We start from the raw sequence: 23,557 nt of genomic DNA on the forward strand, positions 1-23,557 counted from the left end.
AATTGACAAATGGGATTTAATTAAACTAAAGAGCTTCTGCACAGCAAAAGAAACTACCATCAGAGTGAACAGGCAACCTACAGAATGGGAGAAAATTTTTGCAATCTACTTATCTGACAAAGGGCTAATATCCAGAACCTACAAAGAACTCAAACAAATTTACAAGAAAAAAACAAACAACCCCATCAAAAAGTGGGCAAAGGATATGAACAGACATTTCTCAAAAGAAGACATTCATACAGCCAACAGACACATGAAAAAATGCTCATCATCACTGGCCATCAGAGAAATGCAAATCAAAACCACAATGAGATACCATCTCACACCAGTTAGAATGGCGATCATTAAAAAGTCAGGAAACAACAGGTGCTGGAGAGGATGTGGAGAAATAGGAACACTTTTACACTGTTGGTGGGATTGTAAACTAGTTCAACCATTATGGAAAACAGTATGGCGATTCCTCAAGGATCTAGAACTAGATGTACCATATGACCGAGCCATCCCATTACTGGGGATATACCCAAAGGATTATAAATTATGCTGCTATAAAGACACATGCACACGTATGTTTATAGCAGCACTATTCACAATAGCAAAGACTTGGAATCAACCCAAATGTCCATCAGTGACAGATTGGATTAAGAAAATGTGGCACATATATACCATGGAATACTATGCAGCCATAAAAAAGGATGAGTTTGTGTCCTTTGTAGGGACATGGATGCAGCTGGAAACCATCATTCTTAGCAAACTATCACAAGAACAGAAAACCAAACACCGCATGTTCTCACTCATAGGTGGGAACTGAACAATGAGATCACTTGGACTCGGGAAGGGGAACATCACACACCGGGGCCTATCATGGGGAGGGGGGAGGGGGGAGGGATTGCATTGGGAGTTATACCTGATGTAAATGACGAGTTGATGGGTGCAGCACACCAACATGGCACAAGTATACATATGTAACAAACCTGCACGTTATGCACATGTACCCTACAACTTAAAGTATAAAAAAAAAAAAAAAAAAAAAAAAGTGCCCAAGACAGTGCGGGGAACATAGCAAGCACACCATGCACTTCAGCCATTATTTTAATGAGATCACTACCACTCTATCACATTATTTGAATACTACTATTACCACTGATTCAATGTGTATTGTCCAAAAAATGCTTCCGTAGTGACCCACATATTCCAGCTTGTCTCACTCTGAGTTTCCTCAGGAGCTGGCAGTTTTGCATGCCCCCTCCCCCCATTTTGGTCTGTTTATCCACTCTGATTTTTTTATTGACTCAATTACTGCCTCCCTGGGTACCGTCCACACACACCAAGTTAATGGTGTGCTATTTGCTGAGTGAGGCTTTTCCCCATCTTGTTTCAGTCCATGAGAGGTCTCTGGAGCTCACTCCTGACATAAAGAGCTCAGGTGTAATGTTATTACAGCTCCCAGTGGACTCCTGGTATACCTTGGTTTTGGGACTATAACTGCTTTCAAGCAATTTCAGAATGTTATTAGCCTGAGGCTTTCACTCAGGCAGGGAGAGTCAGCATTAATTAATTAATGCTCCCAATCTTCGGCTTTCTGGAATCTTTGCTTGTATGTTTTACCTTCCAGGGTTTATGTGTCAGAATATATAAACTCTGACTCATATAACTCCTCAACCTGCTCAAATCCTTTCTGGAAACAGCAGAATATAAAATGTGAATAGTAATAGCCTAAATCTTCCTGCATCATTTATTTATTCATTCACTCTTTGAAGCATTTATTGAGGGCCTACTGCATGGCAGGCATGTTGGAGGGAAGTAGAGGTAGCAATGAGAAAGCCATGGGGCAGAGAAAGATGTCATAGGCATGCCCAGACCCATCTTTGCAGAATAAAAAAAGATAAATACATGAATAAGAGTCATAAATAACTTTTAATGAGCTCTTATTAATAGTATTGGCTATACCTGCTTTATCTTATCCAGTCCTTAGAGAACAGCTATCATTATGCCCATTTTCCAGAGGTGGAAGCTGTGGCTTAGCCAGATCAAGCAACATGCCCAAGATCACACTGCTAGAAAGTGGTGGAACTACGATGGGAATCCAGGTGTGTTTCGTTCACAGCTCATGATCCTAAACGCTACACTTTGCTGCCTCTCCAGTGATCAATCACGCAGGTGGGAACCTGAAGTCAGTTTGAGGAAACTGAGATGTATATATAGAGATGTGAGTCGGTATGACTCACAAATATATAAATGTATAAAATAATAATAACATTATTTTCCCTATGAATATTAGTTCTCTGGAACTTTCAGCCTGGTGTACATGGAGAGAATGACTTTGGCTGCCCAGAGAAAGCCTTCAGGCCATGGAAACTCAGGCTGCCAGCACCACCCTCACAAGCCCCACGAGGATGTGAGGAGTGGACCCCAGCTCTGCAGAAATCCTTGCACTAGCCCTGAGGAATCTGAGGCACAGAGGCTAAGTGACTTGCTCTGGGTCACAGAGCTAAAAGTGGCACTATGAATTAAATTGTGGCTCCCTCTCCTCTGCAAATTTATGTGTTGAAGACCTAACTCTAGCACCTTGGAATGTGACCTTATTAGAAAGGAGCGTTGGTGAAGATGTAATTAGTTAAGATGAGGTCACTTCGGCAGGCCTGGATCCAGTATGACTGTTGTCCTTAGGAAAAGAGGAAATTTGGACACAGGCACACACACGTTCGGAAAACACTATGTGAAGATGAAGGCAGAGATCACTGTGGTGCATCTACAAGCCCAGGGCACCGATGACTGCCAGCGAACCCCAGCAGCTAGGAGAGAGGCATGGAGCAGATTCTCCCTCACAGCCCTCAGAAGGAACCCACCCTGTCCACACCTTGATCTCAGACTTCTAGTCTCCAGAACCCTGAGACAATATATGCTGTTGTTGAAGCCACCCAGTCTATGGAACTATGTTATGGAAGTTCTAGAAAGCTCATACAAGTGGTAATTGTTACTAGTTGGTTACTAGTTGTTACTATCTCCAATCTGGGGTGCAATAAACGTGGTATAGGGAGGGGTAGAGGGACGATGGGAGCTGGCAGACACTGTCAGGATGTCATGCTTGGTCTTGCTTCCTAATTGCTACCTCCTCCCACTTCTGCCTCTGCACCTCACCACCAATCACTAATGAATAAGTATGTTTTCCATGCCAGAGCCAGGCAGTGTGCTGAGCTCTTTGCGTGCATTACTCTGCTTAACCCCCATACAGCCTGAACTAGAAGGTAACGTTGGTATCTCTGATTTGCAGACAAGGTGACTGTGGATTTGGAGAGGTTGAGTAACTTGCCGAAGGACAGAACAGAGAAATGGTGAGCTAAGATGCAAGCCCAGGCTGCCTAGCTTCTGTTTTGCGCTTCCTCCATTGCAGCTGTCATACCGACTCACATCTCTAGAACAGACATTTTAGAGTGATCTTCAGGACGATTTGAAGGGGACACCTGACCACAGGGCTGGAAAGAGTTCCTCAAGGAGAAACACTATGAGCAGCAGAATATTTTGGGTTGGAGCACAAAGCCCTGAGTGTATTATTTGAATACTGTCTTCTATTTGGGATACGTAAAGGCATTCCTCTTTTCTATCTTTGTAAGGTTGTGTGGAGAGAAGCAGACGTTTTCCTCCCTCCCCAAAGGTGTCCTGTGAACACTTTAGGTATCGAGTTAGAGTAATTGTGAGAACATGGTTCTGCAGAATTGCACTTGTTCCCCGTCCCTGCCCTCCACTCCCATCAATACCGCAAAGAATTTGGTTCCACGGCTTTGTCAATTTTTTCAGCCAGAAAAATGTTCCACGATGTGTCTTTTGTTCTTTTTCTGAGGCGGCTGCAGAGTTATAATTTACTGGCATGTAGAGAAAGTGGATTTTTTTCATTGCAATTCCATTTTCCCCCTCCTTTGGGATTCTTGGGAAAACCTGATTAAAACGTCAGCCAGAAGAATGGCTGGTGATCCTTTAAAAGGACTGATTAAAACAGGATGACCCAAAGCACTAACAGGAGAAGAAAACCCTATGGGTATCTGAGTATGCAATTTCTAGTTATTGGAGTATAGAAAAAAAAAAGGCAGGAAACAAAGAAATAAGAAGCTTTGATAGAGAAGGGTGATATTAAAATTATTATAATTAACAATGGTAATAATGAACTCCACGAGTAATTTCTGTTCTAGGCTCTGTACTAAACCTTTGTTTTATTATATCCAAAATTTAGACTCTTCAAGGTAGGTAGGATTGTTCTGCTTTCCATATGAGGTTAAAGAAGGTACCCTTGGTCATATAGCCAGGGCCTGTCCCCCGGGGCCTGAAGGTTGCACTTGCTGGATATAAGGCCTTTAATAAGAAGACACTGTCAGAGCCATCCCCAGGACGGAGCTGCCCCATGCTTGGAGACTTGATTCCTTCTGCTTGGGATGTGAGCACCAACTCCTTCTGTACTTTTCTGGGACTGGGCCTTTTTGCTCTGCTCTTGTACCTGCTTCCAAAATTTCTTGCTAATTGTTTCCTGCTTAAAACTTTTCCTTTAGAGAAAAGGTACTCACAAATGTATGCATAGAAGTCCACCCAGCTCTCTGTAGCAAAGGGAGAATTTGTTGACTGAGTTACAGCATTTTAATTTTGTGTTTTCTGAGAATTGGGTTCTAAGTGTTGAACAATCCAGTGGGACCAAAATATTTGGCCTGTTTAATTCCTGGGAAGTTATTTGTGGGCCCCCTGCAGCTGTGGTTACATCATAGAAAGGAAGCTAATAGGAAAGGCAGAGCAAGTGGGCTAGCTGACTTTGGCTGGACTCATATAGAGACTGATCTTGCGAGCTTTTCAGTTTCTTTCTTCTGTCATTCAAGGCCCAGTCCGAGTTAAACCACAGAAATCTTGTCTTCTCTAGTGCCAAACATACTCATTGTTTCTTTTTCTTTTTTGCTTTCCGAGACGGAGTTTTGCTCTTGTCACCCAGGCTGGAGTGCAAGGTTGCAATCTTGGCTAACTGCAACCTCTGCCTCCAGGATTCAAGCGACTATCCTGCCTCAGCCTCCCAAGTAGCTGGGATTACAGGTGCCAACCACCACACTCGGCTAATTTCATATTTTTGGTAGAGATGGAGTTTCACCATGTTGACCAGGCTGGTCTCGAACTCTTGACGTCAGGTGATCCGCCCGCCTCTGCCTCCCAAAGTGCTGGGATTACAGGTGTGAGCCACCACACCCAGCCCATACTCATTGTTTTTATGGCATGAAGCACCATATGCTGTGCTTTTTCATACTATGGATTCTTTGTATTATGTTATTCTTTAATTATTTTCCTTTATAAAAATAATCCTGTCTGCCCAATAGACTGTGAACTCCACTTGAGTACAAATGTGTCTCCCTTTGCAGTGCCTGCCTGCCGCCAGCCCACCACCAACCCACAGCTTTACCTGGGCACTGACTTCAGTGCTAGGCACGGATAGCTGCCCAGGATCTGCTGTTGAATAACTGTTGAAAGTTTTCCTTTTAGTGTGCTCAGTTTCTATAATAAAGCAAATGTTCTGTAGAATAAAGAACTGCTCTATCATAGGGGAGAGAATGGGTGTGGGGAACACAAAAGAGAAAATCTCAGGAAGAGGAACAGTGACTCTATAGACCATTATGCAGTCCAGTGTTGGGGAATTCCGTTAAAAGATTCCCCTGATGTATCCGTACATTGGCAGGGGATGGGCTAAACAAATAGTAATTATTGGTGCTTGCTTGTCTCAGATATGGTGTACCTGTGGGCTTCTCTTCAGAAATAAACTACAAATTGGCAACAGGAGGAGAATGTAATGCCTGAGGAATCTCAAACTCAGAGCCCCTTCTTTGTTTAGAAAGGACTGGAAAAGTAGCAGGAGAAACCTGCCTCTCACTGCCTTGAATGAAATAAAAATGTAATTGGGTGCTCCCATGGGTCCCCTTTCTCTGTGCTGAGGAAAGTTGTAAACAGGGAGGGAACACCTCTTCTGCTGTTAATAGCATGTAGGTTGCCTTCAGAATTGTGGCTTCAGAGAACACAGGACCACTCCTCTTGCCCATCATCCACTTACCCATAGGATCCCTGAATTGTCACACAATTAAAGAATCCCACTTTCTAGCAGAGACAAGGGGAAGGCAGAAAATATCTGAATCATACTTTAGCTCACATTTTACAGGATGTAAAACATGGGTCTCTGTCTCTTGGGTCCTGCAATTTTCTTATCACTGTAAGAAAATATGTATAAAATCAAAGTGTTTTCTTCTCTGGAGGAGGGTGACATCACTAATTTGTACAGACCCTAGACCATACATCCTCTTGGTCTTTCCAAAGGAAGAGAACTTTCTTATCACACATCAAATCAAGAAGCTCTTTAGGAGAAATCTCACCTATCAGTCATTCCCATCCTCTTTATAATCCTCTCATGTTTTTGTTTTATAATCTACCCAAAAGGGAAGAATCAAACTAATTTTAAACAGACTTTTTAATGCAAAAATATACACAATGGAGCAAAGGGCAAGAATTTAAATTACGTGAGATGATGACTTTTTTTTCAGATCATACAGTTATTTGATAACACTCGCTTGTCTTGATAGTTCTCATTTGCAATTAGATGTGTGCTGCTTTTTTCATATTCAAGAGAAAATGTTTCCAAATAGATTCATGGGGCTTAAAAGACTCACATTAGAGATGAAAAAAACAATCCCTGTCCCTTTAAACCAAAAGCTACTGTTGCTCAATTCACTAGGCAGAGAAGAATGGAGAATCTGTGACCCTGGTTTCTTAAGCATTTGCTGACCTCACTAGGTTCAGTTTAGAGTCTTAGCTTCTTTGTGGTGATTCACAGAACTGTGACATTTCAGGGTTGGCAGGCACTTGGGTTAATATCCAGTCCAATCAAATACCTAGTGCTTGAATTCTCCCTTTTCTGTCTTTACCAAAAGATCACAGCTTTGAATACATCTTGAATGATTTCACAGTCTTGAATACATCCAGAGATGGGGAGCTCACTACCTTATGAAATATCTCATTTCATTTATGAAAAACTCTATAGGAATTTTTTTACATTGAACAAAAATCAATTCAAATGGTTTTATTGAGTGCATCCTGTGCTCCGGGCATTAAGCTCTGAGGATCTAACACTGAACAAAATAGAAAGCAATCTCTGTGCTTTTGGAGTTTGCTTCCTACAAAAGGGAGATAGAATAAAGGCAAGTAAAATGAAGAGCACGACACGGATCAGTAAGAATGAAAGAGAATGCCGGGGCAGACACTTGCAAACTAGTGTTGTCAGGAAAGGCCTCACGGACAACTGGCTTTCAAGTGGAGTCCTGAAAGAGCCTTGTGAGTATCAAGGGGAAGAGCATTCCAGAAGCAGAAACAGTGAGTGCAAAGGCCCTGAGGCAGGTTTATGGAGCAGTGAAGAGGTCAGTGTGGTTGGAATGGGGAAGGCAAAGGGGAGCATGGTGAGATATGAAGTTAGAAAGGGAATGGGAGGCAGACCATAGGAGCCAGACCCATGGGGCCTTGGGAATCTTTGTGAGGATAGCATTTTACTCGAAATAAGATAAGGAGTCATTGGAGGGTTCTAGTATGATTTGACTTAAGTTATAGAATATTTGCTCTGCAAATAGACTGTTTGGGAAAATGACTGGGCTTAGGAGAGCAGTCAGAGGATGCTGTGGAAGTTCGGGTCAGAGACAGTGCCGTCTTGGTGTGCAAAGTGTGTGGGCTCGGGATGTATTTTGAATAGTGCTCTTTGAGTTTCACCTGTGGATCCTAGCATTGTCTGCTGGGGCTTAACACACGTGGTCCTCATGCATATATTGGACCAGGGTAAAAATAAGGCAAATGCCACTTATTTCTTCCTTTTGACTCTTCCCAGCCCTCTTACTTGTTCCACATAAGCAACAATCCTAATGCGTATGATGTGTATTTTTCTATTTGTATGAATTCTTGTAAAACATGTACTTTTTTGTCACATATTTTTTTTTCTTTTTTTTTTTTCTTTCTTTCTTTTTTTTTTTCTTTCTTTCTTTTTTTTTTTTTTTTGAGACGGAGTCTGGCTCTGTCGCCCGGGCTGGAGTGCAGTGGCCGGATCTCAGCTCACTGCAAGCTCCGCCTCCCGGGTTTACGCCATTCTCCTGCCTCAGCCTCCCGAGTAGCTGGGACTACAGGCGCCCGCCGCCTCGCCCGGCTAGTTTTTTGTATTTTTTAGTAGAGACGGGGTTTCACCGTGTTCGCCAGGATGGTCTCGATCTCCTGACCTAGTGATCCGCCCGTCTCGGCCTCCCAAAGTGCTGGGATTACAGGCTTGAGCCACCGCGCCCGGCCTCTTTTTTTTTTGAGATGGAGTCTCACTCTGTTGTCCAGTCTGGAGTGCAGTGGTGCGATCTCGGCTCACTGCAATCTCCACCTCCTGGGTTCAAGTGATTGTCCTACCTCAACCTCCCAAGTAGCTGGGACTACAGACATGTGCCACAACGCTTTGTTGATTTTGGTATTTTTAGTAAAGACAGGGTTTCACCGTGTTGGCCAGGCTGGTCTCAAACTCTTGATCTCAGGTGATCTGCCTGCCACAGCCTCCCAAAGTGCTGGGATTACAGGCCTGAGACACCACACCTGGCCTGTCATAGATTTAAAAAAATTTTAAAACTTAAAAACCTGACTTTGTGCTACAGATCACCTTCTGTTTCTTTCTGTATTTTAAAAATCAATCTGCATTGCTGATTGTACTGAGTCTGCAGATTCTGGGTGAAGCGACTTCTTCAAATGAGACAGCTGAGCTGTGAAATCACTCTGTTAGCACATGTTTCCCTGGAACCTTCTTCTCTCCAGTCCAAGCCTGTCCGCTTCTTCCACATGGATTTGAGCCTTCTCTTGGTCTGGCCACTCTCTTTTGAGCCTTCCAAAGCCTATTTTGGCTCACGGTCTTGGGCTTCTGAGAGCAGAATCTATGCCTGAAAGCCGCTTGCCATTTTTCAGGCCTGTAAACAAGGTTCAGTAGCTGAGAAATGGGTGTGGGACTTGGACTAAGAAAATAGAAGCTACAGGACAAAGTGAGCCCCTAGACTCCAAATGTACCCAGAGCAGACTTTGCTTCATGTTTTTGGGGCAGTACAGAGTAGTGGTTAAGAATTTGACTCTTAGATTAGATAAATTTAGGCTTGTCTTCTCATTCTCCTTCCTACTACCTGTGTGACTTTGGGTAAATCACTCAACTTCTCTGAGCTGCATTTTCTTCTTCTGTAAAATAGTGATAATCAGAAATAATTTTGTGAGGCTGTTATTAGATGCAATATTGTATGTGAACTTTTTGGCAGAGTATGTTATGGAGTGGGACCTTGGTAAATATTGGCTGTAATTTTTAAATATAAATTCATACAAACTCAGATTGTCATGAAAATGAAACGTGGGACATTCATTTGCATTACAAAAGATATTAAAAGATTCACTTTAATAGCAATTTCTCTAGTGTATTTCTATAATTTAAATGACCAAAATTGGGTTTTCATGCTGCTTTTCAACAGTATAGATTGTATAAAACCTGATTTACCTGTATTATGACAGTGAGGGAGATGCCCCACATGACCGTGAAAGGTATATTGAAGATTTTATACACAGATGTAGTGATGTTATATGTGTTCCCTTTGCCCCAACCCTTGTCTCTGCCTCTGTCTCCTCTCTCAGAGTCTTCACAATGGTAATCCCAGCAGTGAGTTATACTTTTTAAGAAATCTTGAGGCTAACACTATAATCCAAGTGATACATTCTATTTTTTTCCAGTGAAAACCTACAATAAAGGAAAATATAGAAGTAGAGGACTTGAAGAGACCAGAAGAGTTTGGTGTCATTGAAACCACAGGATTGGAAGGGAACTCAGCGGTCACCAAATACTCCCTTCTCTTTCTGTAGATGAGGACACTGAGGCTTACAGTGGTGGAGAGACTTGGCCAAAGTTGCCCGGCTTATAAACAGCACAGCAGGAATGCAGACTTCCTGTCCAGCATTCTTTCTTCAACTCATGGTTCCTGGTAAGAATTGGATTTTCATCAGCCATTTTAATTCAGGGAATGGAATTTACACCTTCCCGTGGTGATCTATCCTAGTAAGAAAGGTTTTCCTTCAACTTAGCCCAGTTCCTTTTTTTTTTTTTTTTTTTTTTTTGACAGAGTCTCAACTGTGTCACAAGGCTGGAGTGCAGTGGCATGATCTCGGCTCATTGCAACCTTCACCTCCTGGGTTCAAGTGATTCTTCTGCCTCAGCCTCCCGAGTAGCTGGGACTACAGGCATGTGCCACCACTCCCAGCTAATTTTTGTGTTTTTAGTAGAGACGGGGTTTCACTATGTTGGCCAGGATGGTCTTGATCTCTTGATCTTGTGATCCACCTGCCTCGGCCTCCCAAAGTGCCGGAATTACAGACGTGAGCCACCGTGCCTGGCCCCAATTCCCTCTTTAAACAATTTAAATACCCAAGCTCAGCTTGCCATAGAACTATCATGGTTCTATATCATTCTGGATATGGCCCAGAGAAAGGGAACACAGTGCAGGCTACACGCATGTAGTCTGTTTTTACCTCCTTTTGCCCTCAACTTGAACTTGTTAAAGGCTCCTCCTCACTTCACCCCTTTCCCTCTAATGTCTCTGCCACTAGAACGTGAGCACCAGGAGAGCCAGGTCTTCATCCATTTTATTCTCTAGTGTGTAAACAGTGCCTGACACAAAACATGAGTTAAGTGGATGCTTGCTGAAGGACTAATACACTTATTGAGTGCCTGCTGTGTGCCAGGTACTCTTCTTAGCACACTGGGCACATATCCTCCCTTAGTACTAGGAATATGAAGAGGAGAGAAAAAAAATCTGTCTCTGATAGAGAAGCAAGGTTTAAGTTCTTCCTATCTCTCTCTGGCACACTCAGAGGAAATCTTTTGACTAAGAAACAAGCAGTTTCTCTCCCTAACCCTCACATCATAATAGCATGTCGTCACACCTCACCATGCTACCACAGGCCATACACATGTGGACATGTGCACATATACACATACACACAGGAGTCAGTTTTAAGTGACTGAAGTAGCACATAAATTTCCATCTGTTTCCCTGTTATATTTTTCTTACAGCCTTACATGGTACAGGTACTTAAAATTCACACTATCAGAATGATTCTCTGGGTTAAGGAACATCTATAATAGTCCCATTTTATTTACTTATTACAAATAATTTCAACTTTTAGTTTCAAGAGGTTTGTTACATGGGAATATTGTGTGATGCTGGGCTTTGGGGTATGATTGATCCTGTCACTCAGGTAGTAAGCATGGTTCCCAACAGTTAGTTTTTCAACCCTTGTCCCCCTTCCTCTCCCTTCTAGTAGTCCCCAGTGTCTATTTTTGCTATCTTGATGTCCATGAGTACCCAATGTTTAGCTCCCACTTAGTGAGAACATGTGGTATTTGGTTTTCTGTTCCTGCATTAATTTGCTTAGGACAATGGCCTCTAGCTGCATCCACGTTGCTGCAGGGTACATGGTTTTGTTCTTTTTTTAAGGCTGCATAGTATTGCATGGTGTATATAAACTCTCTTTTCTTTATTCAATCCACTGTCAGTGGGCACTTTGATTCCATGTCTTTGCTATTGTGAATAGTGCTGTGATAAACATACAAGTGCATGTCTTTTTTTGTAGAACAATTGTTTTGTAGAACAATTTATTTTGCTGTGTAGACCAATTTTAAATGATAAAGATTTTACCCAGAGACTACAAAGGTTATCTATTAGCAACATTGGTATGTTCACATGAATCAATTTTTCAGGTCAATGATAGAAATGGACAGAATAGAGGGCATCCAAGAACTCCTTAAGAGGAAGTCAAACTGTCGCTGTTTGCTGACGATATGATTGTATACCTAGAAAACCCTAAAGACTCACCCAAAAAGCTCCTAGAACTGGTAAATGAATTCAGCAAAGTTTCAGGACAAAAAATTGTAGCTGTGCTATACACTAATAGTGACCAAGCTGAGAATCAAATCAAGAATTCAACCTCTTTCACAATAGCTGCAAAACAAACAAAACAAAGCAAAAAACAACTTAGGAATATACCTAACCAAGGACATGAAAGACCTCTACAAGGAAAACTGCAAAACAATGCCAAAAGAAATCATAGATGACACAAACAAACGTAAACACATTCCATACTCATGACTGGGTAGAATCAATATTGTGAAAATGACCATACTGCTAAAAACAATCTACAAATTCAATGGAATTCCCATAAAAATACCATCATCATTCTTTACAGAACTAGAAAAAATAATCTTAAAATTAATATGGAACCTAAAAAGAGCCCACATAGTCAAAGCAAGACTAAGCAAAAATAATAAATCTGGAGGCATCACATTACACAGCTTCAAACTATACTATAAGGCCATAGTCACCAAAACTACATGGTACTAGTATAAAAATAGGCACATTTTATAGAATAGAATAGAATAGAATAGAATAGAGAATAGAATAGAATAGAATAGAATAGAATTCTGTTCTATAAAACAGAATAGAGAACATAGAAATAAAGTCAAATACTTACAGCCAGCTGATCTTTGACAAAGCAAACAAAGACAAAGTGGGGAGGGGAAAGGACACCGTATTCAAAAAATGGTTCTGGGATAATTGGCAAGCCACATGTGGAAGAATGAAACTGGATCCTCATCTCTCACATTATACAAAAATCAACTCAAGGTGGATCAAACACTTAAATCTATGATCAGAAACTATAAATATTCTAGAAGACAACATCAGAAAAACCCTTTTAGACATTGGCTTAAGCAAAGACTTCATGACCGAAGACCCAAAAGCAAATGCAACAAAAGCAAATATAAATAGATGGGACTTGAACTAAAAAGCTTCTGCACAGCAAAAACTTAATCAGCAGAGTTAACAGACAACCTACAGAGAAAATCTTCACAATCTATACCTCCGACAAAGGACTAATATCCAGAATCTACAAAGAACCAAACAAATCAGCAAGAAAAAAACAAATGATTCCATCAAGAGGTGGGCAGATCACGAGGTCAAGAGATCGAGACCATCCTAGCCAATATGGTGAAACCTTGTCTCTACTAAAAATACAAAAATTGGCTGGGCGTGGTGGCGCACGCCTGTAGTCCCAGATACTCGGGAGGCTGAGGCAGGAGAATTGCTTGAACCCAGGAGGTGGAGGTTGCAGTGAGTGGAGATTGTGCCACTGCACTCCAGGATGGTGACAGAGTGAGATTCTGTCTCAAAAAAAAAAAAAAAAAAAAAAAAAAAAAGATGCAGTGAAAAGGCAACACTTTTACGCTGCTGGTGGGAATGTAAAATGGGGAAACAGAGGCTTGAAAAAGACTAGAGAAAGTTAAATTATTTCCCTGGTACAGCCAATAGGGAAAACAGTGTGGGGATTCCTTAAAGAACTAAATGTAGATCTACAGTTTGATCCAGCAATCCCACTGCTAGGTATCTACCCAGAGGAAAAGAAGTCATTATACAAAAACGATACTTGCACACATATGTTTGCAGCAGCGAAATTTGCAATTGCAAAAATATAGAACCAGCTCAAATGCCCATCAATCAATGAGTGGATAAAGAAAATGTGATATATATATATAAATATAAATATATATATAAAACATGGAATACTACTCGGCCATAAAGAGGGACGACATAATTGCATTCGCAGCAACCTGGATGGAATTGGAGACTATTATTCTAAGTGAAGTAACTCAGGAATGGAAAACCAAATATCATATGTTATCACTCATATGTGGGAGTTAAGCTATGAGGACATCAAGGCATAAGAATGATACATTGAACTTTGGGGAATCAGGGGAAAGGATGGGAGGTAGCAAGGGATAAAAAGACTACACATTGGGTAGAGTGTACACTACTGGGGTGATGGGTGCACCAAAATCTCAGAAATCACCACTAAACAAGCGGCTCATAGACTGGTTACTTTGTGTACCACTGATGTAGAAGTCAGGCCACTGTCTGGGTAGGTAGGTCCTAGTGAGACATTTGTGAGAAGATCCCTGGGCTTATAGGGGCCACAAGAAGACTGTTCCTTGGAGTTGGGCAGGAAGGACAGAGGAAATCAATTTTGCTGACTTCACTTCATAGCTTTGCCTAAGGACTAGGCTTGACTTAAATTGAAAAAATTTTTTTCTCAATTTAAGTCAATTTGCTTCAATGTCTTGCCAAATGCATGCTGTAGGAGACACTCCACATATGTTGTTGCTCATCAGAGTGGAGCATTGAAAATAATCCAGAGTCGAACAGAAAAGAGTTCAAATTCACCATTCTCTACTTTTAGCTGGGTGACCCTGGGCAAATTGCTTAACTTTTCTGTTCCTTTATTTATAAACACTTGAATGACAGAAGCCACCACGTACGTTTTATTATAGCAATTAAGAGCAGTAACATCCCTAAAAGCAGATTTCCAGGCACATGAGTGCTTTTTTGAATAAACAGATTGAGTGATATCTTCCAGCATTACCTGATATACTCTTCTCCATGATTCAGGAGGTAGCAACTTTATGACGCCCATTTTGTAAATGGAGAAACAGAGGCTTAACAAAGCAGAGACTAGGGAAAGTTAAATTATTTGCCTAAAGTTGGAGCCAGAGCAAAGATGACTCATAGATCAAAATAACTGCTTGAAAGTAGCACCCATGATTTTCCTGCAGGCATTTTTGTTCTATTTGATACTAATGCGTTGGTTGTGTGGGCAGTGAGTTGATAAAGGAACATGAACTGAATTATTAAGCCTCCATTTTATTGTCTACACTTTACAGGCTTTACAACTGACTCGGGTGAGGAAATTCCACCAAAAACTTTAATATGGAAAAAAAGAAAAGGGAAAAAACGCAAGATCTCTCTAAATAGCTCTGCAAAGGTCAATGGGATTAATATACCCTTTGAACATGGTTATTTTAGCTGAAATAAGAAAACAGCATGAGGGAACTTCACAGACTACTTGTGTGATAGAAATGTAATGTATTTGCCCCTTTTTTCTTCCTTTGTGGCGAACATGTGATTACATGAAGCAAGTTGGAGAATAAATAAAATAACCAAGAAGTTGTGCTCTGAAAATGTGTTCATTATGTGTAAATGTTATTTTACATCCTCAGATTCATCAAAATCAGCATCTCAAGGTGCCTTGAAAAGAACAAGTAGATAATGGGCAGCTAAAATTGATGGATTGGAAGCCTGGAGACAATGTGTGCTCATAGGGACCTTTGCGATTGGCTCCTATGTTCTGTATAATTTAAGATAACTACCTCTAACTCAATTTATAGGTCAAACTTAATTTTTAACCTCCTGTGAGATGAAAATTAACCTTGAGGTAAATTCATAGAATTTCCCAAGTAGAAATTAGAGCCTGGGAAGACATTAATAAGTGCTCTTAGAAAAAAAGGTTATTTGGTTAAAAAGTTTTGAAGCCACCGGGTTTAGAACTTCATAGAGGCCTCCAGTGCAGGACTTCTCAGAGCCTCTAATGTACTAACGCAGAATATGAGCTTCCCAGACGGCTGCAAGCAGCATTCAATTATTTAATTGTGGAAACTCCCCCTCAACATTTTTTAGCATCTTGTGGTTATTGCATTCTTTGGAATATACTTTGGGAAATAATGATCTTCTCTGACACTCCTCATTGTATAGTTTAAGAAATCAAGTTCAACAGAGTTTATGTACCTTATAGTTAACATGTTACTTTTGTGTCTGTCTATGAGGTGGGACTGCACAGGGTTTGCTTTCAAGCTCACGTGGTTGTTGGCAGCATTAAGATCCTTGCATGCTGTTGACTGAGGGCTTCAGTTTCTTGCTGTCTGTCAGCTTCCAGCCAGCCATCCCCAGGTCTTGCCAAATGGACTTTCCCAAAGTCTTGTTGTTTGAGGAACCAAGTCTTTGGTTCCAACAGTGGAGAGATTACAATTAAAAATTTATGAACATAGAAATATTGCTTGGAGATCAGTGTTATCTTTCAAAATGGAACCCATTGCTGTGTTTAAATGGAGCGTCTCCACAATCATGCTTCTATTCAAAACAGTTTCACAGCTTCTCTTTTGGATGTTGCTTCATTTAGGCTACTACACTTGCCACACAAAACAGCCTGCAGACTGCGGAGCAACAACTGACTGGTGCTCTTGTAGTAGAAAGAGTGCTAGATTAGGGCATCACTCTAGGACATTAGATGTAGTCTCTACTGCATCATCAACAAGTTAAATGATGTTATTTCTTAAACTCTTAGAGTCCTAGTTTCTTCATCTATAAATCTGGTCGTTAGAATAGCTACCTCACGGAGTCGTTGTTTGGATTAAATAAGATAATGTATGTGGATATCCTTTATAGGAAAAGGGTTAATTGTGTAGTCTCTGGAAGTTGACTGCCAGAGTTAGAGTCTCAGCTCTGCTCTTTGGTAGCTTTTTGACCTTGGGAAAATTACTTAACTCAGTTATCCCACTTTTAGAATGGGAATATAAATGTTTATACCTTTTAGGATTTTGTGAATTATTAAAATAATATTTATAAAGTGCTTAGCACAGTGCCTGACACATGGTAGATGCTAGATGCTATTAATCTAACCTGTAAAATATTAGACAGATGAATAGTGGCTCTCTTTCAAGAGAATTCTTGATTTTGTTAAAAGTGACTAGATGAAACAGCAAGGCAAGAGCAAGATAATTAAAAGTTAGGTATGATAGGGTGTGCCTGTCGTCCCAGTTACTTGGGAGGCCAAAGCAGGAGGATTGCTTAGGCCCAGGAGTTCGAGGCTGCAATGAGCTATGGTTGCACCACTGCTCTCTAGCCTGGGCAACATAATGAGGCTCCATCTCTTAAAAAACAAAGAATGATATCATGGGTAAAAAAATTACCTATAATATTACAAATTATATTGATTACACCCGGCTCAGAATAACTAATATTTGTATATTAGTTACCTATTGCTGCATGATACTATTAAAACTTGGCAGCTTCAAATAATCCTTATTGTCTCACAGTTTCTGTGGGTCAGGAGTTTAGGCATGGCTTAGTTAGGTCCTCTGTAAGGTTACAAAGTATCAGTTGGGGCTGGGGTTTCATCTGAATGCTCCATGGGGAGGGATTTACTTCCAAAAAGATTGTTGGCAGCATTCAGATCCTTCCATGCTGTGGACTGAAGTCTTCAGTTTCTTGCTGTCTGTCAAATCCCAGACAGCCATCTTTAGTTCTTGCCAAATGGACTTTCCCAAAGTCTTGTTGTTTGAGGAACCAAAGACTTGGCTCCTCAAAGCCAAGGATAGAGACAGAGTTTACTAGCAAGATGGGTTACAGTGTTCTGTTACTTAATCATGTGCATGTAATAACGCACAACCCGTCATTTTTGCCATACTCTATTGGCTAGGAGCAAACCCCAGACTCCACCCACACTCAGTGGGAGAGTATCGCACAAGGATATGAACATCAGGAAGCAGAGGTCAGGGGGCCACCCTAGCATTTTCCTGCCACAGACTGTTTCCAAAATCAAGCCCAAATTAAAAGAGTGAAGGTTTTGACAGACTGTGCCCCTGAAACCAATTTGAGAGGATGAGATTTTTGGAACAAAAGCAGCATGATTGGAATATGTATAGTCTCCCAAGATGGCCACTTTGAGGGTACAATACCTGTTTCAACCAGAATCTACATCTTCTCCTGTTGTTCAATGCCAGATGCATTCTTTCTTGGTCAATTCTCATTTATTCTAAACTAGAAGAATTTTCCTCATAATCTACATTTGTTTGTATATTTTATGTAATTCCTTAATCTTCTGTTTTTTTTAATGAACTTTCCCTTAAAGAACTGTCTAGGCTAACAAATAGATGAACTGAAAGTTGTTTTTATTATGTAATAAATCTTAGATATGACCTTTCATTACCTAAAGAGATCTGAAAAAAAAATCTGCCTTTATCTAAGTTTCCTTAATTTTCTGTATTTAGGGCTCTGAATTTACCACGTAATAGCACAAGTATGTGCTTCTCTTTGGCTGTGTAACCCCTTGGGAGTCTTTGTTAAATAGCTCCAATGTCCTTTCTTATACTCTGATACAATCACCAGGCATTTGGTATTGAACCTCACAACATGAGTGTGAAGCTGTGTCACCTGTGCTCACCTATGTAATAATCATCTTGAAAAGAATAACACACACAGGCATCACAAAGACACTGAAGCTTGAGAAATACCTCTCCAAGAATAGTCTTGGGGCATAGGATCATCCTAACTGTGGGGCAAAAGAATGTTAGAACATCAAACAATCATAGGGTATAAAAATGTCTTAATTTAGCCTGATGACCATTTTTAGGTTATGCTTGAACAAGAGAACATGAGGTTATAACCAACTACATGAAAAATGGAAGGGAGCAGAAAGGGTATTGCTTAGTTTCTACTCCATAAAAATCACAGTGAGCCCATAATAAATGCATTTGGATGTTGCGATAGCTCACCGGAAGAAAATCTTCTCTGAAGATTTTTCAAAACTCTGATCCATTCCCCAGGGTTTGCCAGTCACGTTATTGATTCATTATTTTCACTTCATTTGAAGCATTATTCATCTATGACTTTGGTTTGTGGTTGAGTTCTACTGAGAATAAAATCAGCAAAATGTTTCTACTTGAACTTCATTTTTCTTTGGATGTTCTCGATAACACCAACAGAACCCAAAGTGTTTTTTGTCACAAACAAGTATACGCTTGTTTGTATTGAAATCTGATATATTCATCAGTGAAACTTTGGATTAGGGAGAACATGATGGCTGTGTAAGTCAACTTACAAGTAAATCCAGGGTTTCTTACAAATATTGTTTGGCAGATTAATATTTGTAGGCTTAAACTTAAAAAAGTCATATTCTCAGAACAAGTCAGCTCGACCCACAGAGAAAAATTCAGACACTAGCTGTAACAACAGAATTGAACAATAAAAGATCTCATCCTCACATTAGATTTTAGTCCTATGTCTGCCCTTAACTTGATATGTGACCTGGGGCAGTTCACTTAACCCCAGACTTGAATATTATGTAAAGGCTTTTGAGGTCTGGAATCCCATAACTCCTAGGGAGACGGAGAGGTGGCAACCTTTTACAAACAGAGTGTCAAATTTCTAACCTTTGATCTTCTGGCATTTTCAAGAGATAGCGGAGGTCACTTTGTGTTGACTTCTGTGTGTAGGGGAGAGAGAGGAAATACGGGGATGATAAAAGGATGAATAGTGAATCCCAAACTGTCAGAGGGAAAGTGTAATTGATACATTCAACTAGCTTTATTGAGCATTTTGAAGTGTGGGACACAGTGCCAGGTATTGCAGAAAGTGTAAAGAGGATTAAGACATATTTTGTGATTAAAAAGCTTATAAGATAGAGGAAAAATAAGAGTTGATAAATAAATAAAAGAACCTAAGGCAAGGCAGGGTATGATTACGGCCACAAGGAAGATTCAGACCAGATGTGATTAAAGTTTACATGGAATGATCATGTCTAGTTTGCAGAGGATGAGCTCAGAAAAGCTTTCATTAAAAGCTGACATTTGAAATGAACCTTAAAGGGTGGAGAGGAGGTGGGCCTGATGAAAATAGAGGGAGGAAAGCTCTAGAGGGAGATGGATAAGCAATGGGTTGGAAATGGAAAAAACATGGGCTATAGGAATAAAATTGAATAGCTGCATTTGGCGGAACAGTGGACAATTGTGTTGAAAAGTAGGCAGTGGGCTCATGATTTTATTGTAAACAAAGTTATGGCAGCCCAGATAGGTTATATGATTGGGCATCTTGGTTTATGCAGCATGCTGGCACTCTGAGACAAACTCGTTTTCATCTTTATGGCAATAGGATGTATTTTAAGGATACAACTGTCATTCCAACAATATCTTCTCTTTTACGCTGACCAGTGTAGTCACACAACCTTAATCTGTGTAATGCAATGCTTTCTCATAGCATTACGGAAAGGTATAACACCTTCATTAACCAACAACATAAAGCACCGTCCAACATTCATTTTGTCAGGAGCATTAAAAAATCTTCAAGGCCTCTATGTGGAGAAAACCACTCTCTGTTTAGCGTATCCTCTTGAACATCAAACTTGTCTGGTTCTCAAAGGGAGCATTTCCAAACCAGGTTAAAAAATGTAGTACTTCTTTTATTTTTATCACCCCGGTGGCTATCATCTTCACATCGCTTTTGGGCTTAACTATCCTTTAAATATTTTTCTTGCCTTTCTTGGAGTTTTTTTTTTTAAGGCATTACTGAATTCCATGCCAGCTGTGCTATCAAAGAACACATAATGGAATGTATGGAATAAGCTGCTGTTATGCAATTTGCCTTGTCCTTGTCAAATGCAGGCATTACTCTCATGAATTATTTAAACTCCTACTGTCCTGGAGTGAGCCCAGTAGAGCTTCAAGTATTCACAAAGAAGTCTGTTGAAGTATTCCTTAAAGAATCATACTCTCAGTGGTAGTGAGTGAAGTAAAGTGGCAGCAGCAGTTGTAGGCTTGAAATAAACTTTGGGCTAAAGTCCTGAACTGAGGCTCTTGGGAGATTTGGACATTTCTATAACCGATGCTCCCTGGCATCGAACTTGAAAGCACTTTTTACACAAGGAAAGAGGCTGGTCAACCAGGAAGCAAAGCAAAAGTGTAACAACGATTTTAACAAGAAACATTTGCCAGGTGCTCATGTACCAGGAACAATGTTCATCCTGCAAAATCCCTTGATATGGCTATTATTTTTATTTTTCCAGATGAGGACACTGAAGCACAGAGACATCAAGTTGCCAAATCGAGATTACCCAGCAAGTGGTAGAGCTGAAACAGGCAGCGATTTTTTTCCACGTACGCAGCATTCACCTTGTCAGAGCTGGGCATGGCAAACTGGAGTGAATTTCTAAGGGAGAACTTGTGCTGTTGATGTGGTAGATGCTGTAGGACTCTGCCAAGATCTCCTTGACGGACTGAGATGCTCATTTCTCCAGCTTCTGGGAGTGTTGGCAGCTGGCGACTCTTAGCTGAGTTCTTCTCTGTTGATTGTCCTAAGCAGAGAAGAACCAAATCACCTAAGGCCACATCCTGTTCCGGGGGCATCCAGAATCTAAACACTTGCCTAGGGGCAGATGGGAGTATGAAGGCCAGGCCCCCTTGCCTTAAGGCTGGACAACCCTGCAAGACCATCTCATCCCAGAGCCCTATGAGGGATCTTGGAATCCGACTGCCTGTCTACATTTCTTTCCTCCCTCACAGTCATTGAGGCTAAAGGCTCCTCCAGTAATCTTCTGCACACCCATCTTCAGCTCAGAAGACTGAACTAAGACTTCTAGTGTGGTGGAAAGAGCCTGGGCTTCAGAGTCAGAAGATGTGGCTTTCCCTCCTGGCTCCAACACTTCTTCCCCAACTGTAAGAAATTGGGTACAGTGTATTACATTCCTGAGCCTCAGTTTCATTATCTATTCAATGGAAATGATGATATTCCAGGGTGTTTTTAGGATGAAGTAAGATCAATATATAAGATATAGTGAATGAATCAACTGATGGTGGCCTCCACTCAGCACTGTTCAGAGACTGATAAGGAGCATGGAATGCAATCTCAGCAGGAGCTTGGTTCCGAAATGAGAGAAGTCAGCAGGTTCTCTGGTGAGGGTCAGTGGGGTAGTTTAGAAGGCCATTGGCCTAAGCAGCATTCCCAGCCCTCTTCGGTGTGAGAGACATAGCCATGACTGTCAGCCCGAGCAACTTTACTTAATGCCTTGGCTTCATGGACTTTTTCTAAGCTCGGTATGTGCTAACATTTTCATGAATTTATGTGTATATGTATATATTTATAATAGATAAATCTTCCCTTTTGATTTTCCTTTATAAAAGCATGTGGGGTAGAGTGGAAGGGGAGAGAGAGTAAGAGAGTTAAGAGAGACAGAGAGAGAGAGAGACAGACAGACAGACAGAGACAGAGAGAGTGAGAGAGACTCTAATCTAGGAGACCCTTTGACCATGAGCATCAGTAAGAAGTACATTTTACCTTACTACTTGATACATACATGCATACAAAGACACACACAATCAAAATACAAGTCCCAGGAGTGAGTGCATGCTTTAATAAAGTGCAATGAACTGTGTTCTTTTTTTCTAAAGAATTTATTATCTATTGTTATACACATTAATAAAAGATTGTATGGATGGTATGACTTGATTTTGACTTTGGGCAGTCCACTTTGGGACTTAGTTTCTCTAGAATGAAAAGGTTTATACTGAACATTACCTCTTAACATCCTTTTGTTAAAAAAAACTTTTATGTTCAGGGCTACATGTGTAGGTTTGTTACATAGGTAAATGTGTGTGTCAGGGAGTTTGTTGTGCAGATTGTTTTGTCACCTCGGTATTAAGCCTAGTACTCAATAGTTATTTTTCCTGATCCTCTCCTTCATGCCACCATCTACCTCTGCTAGGCCCCAGTGTGTGTTGTTCCTCTTTATGTGTCAATGTGTTCTCATTATTTAGCTCCCACTTATAAGTGAGAACATGCTGTATTTGGTTTTCTGTTCCTGTGTTAGTTTACTAAGGATAGTGACCTCCAACTCCATCTATGTTTCTGCAAAGGACATGATCTTTTTCTTTTTTATGGCTGTATAGTATTCCAAGGTGTATATGTACTACATTTTCTTTTCCAGTCTACCATTGATGGACTTTTAGATTGATTTCATGTCTTTGCTATTGTGAATAGTGCTGCAATGAACATATGCATTCATGTGTCTTTGTAATAAAATGATTTATATTCCTTTACATATATAGCCAGTAATGGGATTTTTGGGTCAGATGGTATTTCTGTCTTTAGGGCTTTGAGGAATTGCCATGCTGTCTTTCACAATGGTTGAACTAACTTATACCCCCATCAAAAGCATTCCTTTTTCTCCACAACCTTGCCAACATCTGCTATGTTTTGACTTTGTAGTAATAGCCATTCTGGCTGGGCATGGTGGCTCACACTTGTAATCCAGTGCTTTGGGAGGCCAAGGCAGGCAGATTATCTGAGGTCAGGAGTTCGACATCAGCCTGGCCAACATGATGAAACCCTGTCTCTACTAAAAAATACAAAAATTAGCTGGGCATAGTGGTACGTGCTTATAGTGCCAGCTACTCAGGAGGCTGAGGCAGGAGAATCACCTGAGCCTGGAAGATGGAGGTTGCAGTGAGCCGAGATGGTGCCACTGTACTCCAGCCTGAGTGACAGAGTGAGACCCTGTCTCAAAATAATAATAATAGCCATTCTGACTGGTGTAAGATGGTATCTCATTGTTATTTTGATTTGCATTTCTGTAATGATCAGTGATACTGAGTGTTTTTTTTTTCATATGATTGTTGGCTGCATGTATGTCCTCTTTTGAGAACTATCTGTGCATGTCCTTTGCCCACTTTTTAATAGGGTTATTGGTTTTATTCTTGAAAATTTGTTTAAGTTCCTTATAGATGCTAGATATTAGATCTTTGTCAGATGCACAGTTTTGAAAATTTTTTCTCCCATTCTGTAGCTTATTGGTTTACTCT

General features: G+C 40.6%; 1 protein-coding gene and 1 long non-coding RNA gene across 2 annotated transcripts in view; one reads left to right on the forward strand and one right to left on the reverse strand.

Annotated features, from left to right (window-relative positions):
- SPINK2 (serine peptidase inhibitor Kazal type 2) overlaps positions 1 to 23,557 on the reverse strand; it is a 467,655-nt gene that overhangs the window by 419,340 nt on the left and 24,758 nt on the right. The window lies entirely within an intron of this gene.
- On the forward strand, positions 6,876 to 21,638 carry LOC126955068 (uncharacterized). Its single transcript, XR_007725800.1, has 3 exons — positions 6,876 to 7,338; positions 9,781 to 10,028; positions 20,767 to 21,638. It is a non-coding gene; the product is annotated as an uncharacterized LOC126955068 (long non-coding RNA).

Source organism: Macaca thibetana, chromosome 5, assembly GCF_024542745.1.
Source record: "Macaca thibetana thibetana isolate TM-01 chromosome 5, ASM2454274v1, whole genome shotgun sequence".
Lineage (NCBI taxonomy): Eukaryota > Metazoa > Chordata > Mammalia > Primates > Cercopithecidae > Macaca > Macaca thibetana.